The 6,238-nt window shown below is 55.0% G+C and overlaps 1 protein-coding gene across 4 annotated transcripts in view; it reads left to right on the top strand.

Annotated features, from left to right (window-relative positions):
• The first annotated feature begins 401 nt into the window (after nt 1-401).
• MGAT5 (alpha-1,6-mannosylglycoprotein 6-beta-N-acetylglucosaminyltransferase) overlaps nt 402-6,238 on the top strand; it is a 327,769-nt gene continuing 321,932 nt past the window's right edge. For all 4 annotated transcript variants that reach the window (XM_073884745.1, XM_073884749.1, XM_025857052.2 and 1 more), the window contains exon 1: nt 402-766. The gene's annotated coding sequence lies outside the window, so the exon portion shown is untranslated. The remainder of the gene's footprint in view (nt 767-6,238) is intronic.

The raw sequence follows: 6,238 nt of genomic DNA, 5'->3' as shown, positions 1-6,238 counted from the left end.
AAGGAAACTGAAACTCAGGGCACTTACTAAAGTTGTATGCCCCTGTAAATGGGTGAGCCCCCAGTTGTCCCTCACTGGGCTTCACTGCTAGAAGGCCCCTGGTGCTTCGAGGCCCCTGGACTGCACCACTCCAGAGGATGCTTTGTCATATGAGTATTGGTACACTATCCCCGACCTTGCTAGCATATTGTTTATGGCCGCGATTAACCTGTCTCCCTTGCTCCTTTCCCGCTTTGGGCTGCGGAACTGAAAGGTTGCTAGAAGTCCTCTCCGACAGAGTTGAGAGTTTGCAGACGGCCCCTGAGACGCTGGGGCGTTCCGAATTGGCTGAGCGCTCTGCCTGGGAGGGCGGGGAGTTTGCCGAACGTCCCTGGCCAGAATCCCTGCCTTCAAGTGCCTTGAGCCCAGAAGCGGGGAGAAGTTGGAGACGTTGGGCTGGGGGGTGTTGGGAGAAATTGCGGACAGACTCCCGCCCTGCTAGGCTGAGCCCCCCGAGGAGCGTAGCTACCGCGTCCGGGCTGTTTGTGGACGCGCCGCGCGCGGCCCCGCCAGGGCTGGGAGTTTGCAGACCGTCCCTGCCGCGGCCCGCTCGGCGGCGGCCCTGCGGCTCCCGCGGCAGCCGCGGCGGCCCCGGGCGCGATCCAGCCCAGGTAGCCGCGCCGCAGGCTCGGGGCGCCGCGACCCCGTACCCCGCCGCGTCGTGGGCCCCGCGGGGACGACGGCTGGCGGGCGCTCCCTGCTGCTCCTGCTGCTGTTCAACAAGGAGGTGAGAGCCACTGGGTCGGGGCGATCGCGTCGGGCTCGCCATCCCCGCGGGGAGATGCACGCAGAAGGACCGCGGAGGGCGCGGGTAGCTGGGCGCCGGCGGGGAGAGCCTACACCGAGGGCGGCGCGGCCGGGGGCTTCAGCCTGCCGCCTGCGTGGGTGCCCTGGCTGCGGCCGCTCTGCGGGACCCGGGAGTGCAGCGGGGGACGCGCCTTGAAGCGCCCACCTGCCTGGGGCAGCCCTCCCCAAGAGAAACAGCAGGCCCCCAGGGCCCTTGGGGAAGAGGCTTGTGGGTTTTTCAAGGGACTGTCCAGAGGAGGCTTTGGTGGCGCGGGCTGGGGATGGCAGGTGGGCGCTCGGACCGTGGAGGAGCCTAGTGGGATCACGCTGCGGGTGTGGGCCGGGCTGGGGTCCCGGGGACCGGGGCGCGCAGGGCGGGCTCAGCCAGCGGCCGGTGGGGAGGAAGAAGAAGGGAGGCTGGTCCGGGGCCCAGAAGAGGAGGGATGCGACGGACCGACGCTCGGGGCTGGGGGACCAGGGAAGCCCGGGGGAATCCCCTAACCCCTTGGGGCCGCTCGGCCGCCCGCGACCCCGTCAGGGCGCTCCGCGAGGCTGCCCGGCCGGAGAGGCTGCGGGGAGCGCCCAGCCCACACCCGCGCACACACTCCCGGAGAGCATGCTCAGTGCGGCCCTGGGAACTTCCTGCCGAGTCGCGAGCCGCCCCGGCCCCCTCTGGGCCCCCCTCCGGGTCGACGGCGTGCTAAGTTGGGGGAGACCGAGGTCGCGGGTGGGGGGCGCGGCGTCCGCCTGTCGCCCTTTCGTGCCCCTGGCCCCTGTCTCGCTTTTGCTCAGATCCCAGCGCTGCTGGCGCCAACCGCCCCCGCGGCTGGGAACGGGGGTGTGGATGTCATCCCCTGCTCCCCGAGGCCAGGTCCGAGGCCGGGAGGCCAGAGGCCTGGCGGTGCGGCCGCTGGCCTGGTGGACTCGCTCTCTGTGCACTCGCCGAGCGCACGGACCCCGCGCCGGGAGCAGATTGGGTGGAAGGGGGTGTGTGAGCCGGGGACGTTCGCGCACACACTTGCTGTCATACACAAAGCCGTGGTTTCGTAGCTACCGCGCGGAAGAGGGAAGAGGTGGCGCTTGCATTGTCCAGCCACGTTCGGAGCGCCAGCGGGGTGCTCAGCTCCAAGCCCGCGATGCTTACGTTTTCAGAGATGCCGGGGTCAAGGTCTAGGGCCGGGTGCTCCCGACGCTGATTGCCGAGCCCGGCGCGGGGCGGACACTGTTGTGAGCACCCGGCTCTGGCGGCCCAGTTAGGGAAGGTTGGGCACTTACGGAGCTGTGAAGTTGGGGAGGGGAAAGCTGAGGTGTGTATGGGGTTCGGATGGAATGGCAACAGTGCACCTGGAAACACTCAGATTCGAGTAGTAGCGGCAGGATCTCATTGTAAAGATAGGCAACTGGGAAGCTGGTGTCCCCACCTGTGTTCATTGTCAGGACCTGAGGGACTTGGTTGGATTTTACTCCGAGAGCACCCCGCCAAAACACCACCGTGTTAGCAACTCTATCACCCATATCTTGAACCTTGACACAGGATCAGAACTGCCTTGTTTTTAATTCAAGAAATCAAAAAACAGTTTTTCCTGGTAGGCAAACCCATCACAGATCTATCTTGATAAATGGATTTTCACCCCCCCCCCACTTCCTTCTTCCCTACAAATTCTTTTTGTTGTTATTGTTCAAGGCTGAGATAAGCACCCTTAACTTTGGCACTGCTAGGATTAGAGCGAAGCTCCATTTTCTAGAGGCTTTTGTAGTTTTCACCAGTTACCAACTTGCTCTCCGGGTAGTCAGAGTGAAGTGGAGAGGTCCTGAAAATCGGAGTGATAGAGGAGGGGGAAGAAGGTGACCTTTTCGCCGCTTTTAGGAGCTGGGACAAGAGGAGAAGGGAGCTCCTCTGCCTGACACCTGACTCTGGCAGAACTTCCTCTGGTCTCCACCTTTGTTCCAACTTGCCTGGGTTTGAGACACTTAGGCCTGGAGTCACTAGGAGGAAGGAGTCTGCAGCCCTGGTTTGGAGCTTTGCGGGGTTTGCAACTACACCAGGCAGCTGCTGGTTGGGTTGGTGTTTAGGCGGCCGGGGATGGCAGGAGGGCTGGGGGCTCTGCCCAGATCTGCCAATGGCATCTGTGCACCCCAGCCCCGCTGCCAAAGCAGCTCATGGGCTTTTTGATCTCAGCAGCGCACATTTCAAGTGCTTTGTGTTTGAAGTGTGAATACAGTACATATATATATTCACACATATGTATGTGTATATACGTTTTTATAAAGAAGTATGTGCATATGCAGTGTTCTTCGGTAGCATCTTGGAGCTGGAAGGGACCTCAGGAGATCATAGGAATTCAAATTTTCTCCCTTCCCATTCAGTTTTCTCCATTTAAAAATAACTAAAGCAGCCTTCTGCCCAGCTGGCCTCCAAAAGCATGGAAATGCCAGAGTCCCCTGTGATTCTAGCGGGGTGGGGGCTTTGGCTCCTCCCCTGAGAAGTGTAGCTCCTCAGGATCCCTTGTAGATGTCAGTCATTTAACACCACCTTTCCAAATGCTCCCTGTGGCTTGGGATCCAAGTCACTGCAGTGTCACCCTCAGATTGATTTTGGCAGGGGACAGACAGTGGCCAGTGTGCCCTGCCGAGATATCCAGAAAACTGCATGGAGCAGTCATCATGAGACTTGCCTTGGGAAGTTCATGTCCTTTCTCACTCTGTGGTCATCCAGGCAGGTGGTTGCCCTGCTCCTTCCCAAGAGATGTAAAAAGCAGTGCGGACTCATTTTATTCCCTCTTCCTTGTGTGTCTTGGCCTCCTGGCTCTAGAAAGGTGGGGTGGTGGTGGGGTTGAGGGGCTTCCTGTGTTGATATTATTATAGGAAATCCCAGGAAAGCATATACTGTCAGGAGCTTTGTCTCGGGGGGGTTTGTTGTGTGTGTCAAAGTTTGAGAAAGGGTCCTTGTGTCAGGTGAAGACTTAACTGAGAGTTTTGGCTGTTGGAAGATGTATGTGTTCCAGAATCCGGGAACAGTTGAGAGGTTTGGGTCACAAATAAATCCGATGCTTGTCAGTGCAAGTTTTACTAGTCTGCCTTTAAAGTTCATAAGTGGCTTTGAAGTATAGAGTCACTCTTAAGAACACTTAAGAACACTTTTTAATGTGTTGGAAATTGAGTAGCAAGCTCCCCAACCCTTCTTGAAGTTTCTAATCTAGGTCTTGTCCCTATTCTATATGGCATCTTGTTTTAACATCAAGAATTGGAGCACCATGTGACCTCTGCCTGCTGTAGGTGTGTTCATTGAGTAAGTTTGTCTTGCAGCGGCATGAGCCATGCCCTGTGCTGGGGCTGAGGATAAAGATGTCCTTCTTCAAAATTACCTTTTGAACTTTTAATTTATCTGACCTTCTCTTTCTGTGTGTTAATGCAAACTAATAGTTCTTGGAAGGTCGCCAAGGTGGGTCCCAGGAGCCTTAGTACTTTAAGTATGTTCTCTCAGCTGGAAGCGTGGGGACTTGAGCTGCGTTTGCTTCTGTGAGCCGTTTTATTTATTTGTTTGCTTTTTCACTGCTACAATTAAATTCATGTTTTCCCGACTTTGTCATATCTGGAAAGCTGTATGTGTGCATGAGAGGGGTTGGAAGGATCGCTTTAGTTCTTCAAACTCCCAGAGCTCTCTTATCTGAACACATGACCTTCTGGAAAGAGAACAGGAACCTTCCTGTCAAGGCCGTTTGTCCAGCCTGAAAAATCAGCACAGGCAAGGGGGATAAGCTGCTATGGCCGGGTTTGGTGGAGTTCTCCCTGTAAATTGCCCCCCTTCCCCCCTCCCCTGCCATGCTTGTGTTGAGGCCTGCTAGACCTTGGCCCCAGCTGGGGTGGTTCTCAAGGATGGCTAAGGAGTGTTTCTCCACCCTGTTTCCCATGCACTTAGGAGTGAGGTGTATCCAAGTACTTTATTACTTGTAAGAGTTAAATACTGGTGTTTGCATTTGGTTTACTAAAAAAAGAAAAAGTCAGCCCTTTAAGGTTACCCCTAGAATAGATTAACAGCCTCACTTTTGCATCCCTCTGTGATTTTTTGTGGCTGGCCCTGGAGGGAATGCGTGCCGCCCACCCACTCCTGTCTCAGCTGCACTTCTTAGTGGTGTCGTTCTGAGCACAGACGGCTTGTAAGTCCTGTCACGCTGGTAAGATGCTTTTCCTAAGTATCCTACACAGAACAGTCTTCCACGGTAATAGTGTTGGATCTCTTTCATGTCTCAGTCCACTCATGGGTCTGTGTTGTGTTGGTCATTGTTACAGATATTAAGTGTCCTTGTGGAGAAATGTTAAGAGGTGAGCAGGACAATAGAGATGGGATGAAAAACTGTACCTTCTGTAATTGACCTGATTGCATATGCTTCTTTCCTATTTCCTTTACTACTCCCTACAGTGGTAAGGTGGGCACTGTTGTCATTCCCAGTTTATATATTGGGACACTGAGACGTTTGTGAGGTTGTGAAACCTGGCTGTGGTCACACACAGCAAGTGACAGGGCGAGGATTTGAACGCGGGTGGGCTAGGTCCAGAGTCCATATTAGCTGGACTATGCTTAGTTAAGGCTAGCAACCTCATCCTGAGCTGTCAGCACTTTCTTTCCAACCAAAGCCAAGAGGAGCCTTAGACGTTCAGGAGTTGGAAAGCAGCTCTGGGAGATCCTTCTGGATTCCTTCTCTTTCTAGCCAAGGGCATGGCCGTGTAGAGAACGAGAAGGGCTTACTTGAAGTCTTATCAGCCAGTGGGCAGCAGTGACAAAGCTGGGTTTCAGTTCTGACCCTTGGTCCCACAGGAACAATTGATAACAACTGATAACAGTTGTGTGCCTCCTTTGTTTGTGGAAATGATTCCGGAAGCAAATGCGCTGGTTGTTTGGCATCTGCCCCTCCCCCTCCGAGAACCCCCCTGTGCCTGTGAGCTCATATTCAACTTCACCTTAGAATCTGGTGGGGAGCAGGTGGTGTGTCTAGATCTTTTCACCATCCCCAAACTGGAGAATCTGAGCAACTTAAATTATGCCTTTAAGTGACATGTCCCCTTCTTCATGTCCTTAAGTTTGACATCTTAAGAATACAGTCTGGGATGGATTTTATGTTCACTCTTTTTTTTTTAAGATTTTTTTATTTTTATTTTTATTTATTTGACAGAGAGACAGCGAGAGAGGGAATACAAGCAGGGGGAGCGGGAGAGGGAGAAGCAGGCTTCCCGCTGAGCAGGGAGCCCGACATAGGACTCGATCCCAGGACCCTGGGATCATGACCTGAGCCGAAGGCAGACGCTTAACCATCTGAGCCACCCAGGCGCCCTCTGCATTTCACTCCTAAGTTCTCTCCCTCCTTCTCTGTGTGTGTGTGTGTGTGTGTGTGTGTGTGTGTGTGTGTGTGTGTGT

This window comes from Callorhinus ursinus, unplaced genomic scaffold, assembly GCF_003265705.2.
Source record: "Callorhinus ursinus isolate GAN/ISIS: 27379988/994484 unplaced genomic scaffold, GSC_fseal_2.0 scaffold2, whole genome shotgun sequence".
Taxonomy (NCBI): Eukaryota; Metazoa; Chordata; class Mammalia; order Carnivora; family Otariidae; genus Callorhinus; species Callorhinus ursinus.
This window is presented reverse-complemented; position numbering and strand designations above follow the sequence as displayed.